Source organism: Rhagoletis pomonella, unplaced genomic scaffold (genome assembly GCF_013731165.1).
Source record: "Rhagoletis pomonella isolate Grant_MI unplaced genomic scaffold, Rhpom_1.0 Rhpom_scaffold_00002, whole genome shotgun sequence".
Taxonomy (NCBI): domain Eukaryota; kingdom Metazoa; phylum Arthropoda; class Insecta; order Diptera; family Tephritidae; genus Rhagoletis; species Rhagoletis pomonella.
Window position 1 is genome coordinate 42,383,224 of NW_023458556.1, and position 1,126 is coordinate 42,384,349.

The window sequence follows — 1,126 nt, forward strand, 5'->3', positions numbered from 1 at the left end:
AATCAACTTGAAGTTAGCTTATAGTTAGATGCATTTCCTGCAGGGTAGTATTGATGTATGTATACATATGTCAGCAAACAATCCCTCTTGTACGCATGCACCATAGGGTATTGTGTTTTGTTGTTGATTCGATACTTTTCGTTCAGCCAGGGATGCTTCCACTGCCGCTTACCAATCGAACCAAACAAATCTGAACCAGTTTTAGTGGCATTGCGTGCGTACTCCAGCTTTGTAAAAATAGCACCAAGAGTAGAGGTAGTCGCGGAGGATGCAATCTTACAGCTACAAGTTAAAAGACAACAACTGTCCAGAAGTATAAAAGAGTTTTTTTGAAAAGCCGCGAAGTGGAGCAGAAAAGGCAAACGGTTGATGCTGTTGTTGCAGGTTGCTTGGAGGCGCTTAAGCGTCAGATGTGATTACTTTAGAACACTGCTGTAGATATGTATATGTAATGTACGCAGTTAACCCTTGGATATGAAGTAAACATTTTTGACATTGAATGCTAATAATGTCGCAAAGGTAAATTTCCAAAGAATGTACTATAATTCTTTTGTACTCTGAGCGGGTTTTTACCTTCGATGAGCCAAACTCTAGAGTCTAGACTAATAGATCTGCGAATGCATTACAAAACCATCATTGTTGTAAGGACACTAAATGTAGATGAGGAACTTTTAAATTAAACTTCAGTAGGGTAAACTTTGCTAACCACGGTTGCTTAAATATGGCTTGATAACATTGCTAGTTCGAGGTAAATCTAAATTAGTCGAAAACTGTTGACAATAGAACAATAGTCAGAGAGGAGTCGTGTTTTGGAAAATGAAATTCCAGGAGGGTGATCTATGCAGCATATCCTGCATACAGAAAGATCCCTTTGGACTTAGATAATCGCCGAACTCCGAGAGCTATACCAGAAGTTTCAGGTCAAACATATCTGCGTATTCTACCTTAGAGCTAACGTTTTACGCAAGATGACACCGCAATGTATTTTATGGGGAACAACTCGGGTTGCTTCGGTAGCAAAGCCCAATCTTTAAGGGCTCGCGGACACAACAATGTTTCTAAACAATGTTCCTACATGTTTTTTTTTTGCACCAAAGCTCACCAAATTGCACCCAGCGGTCGTTTT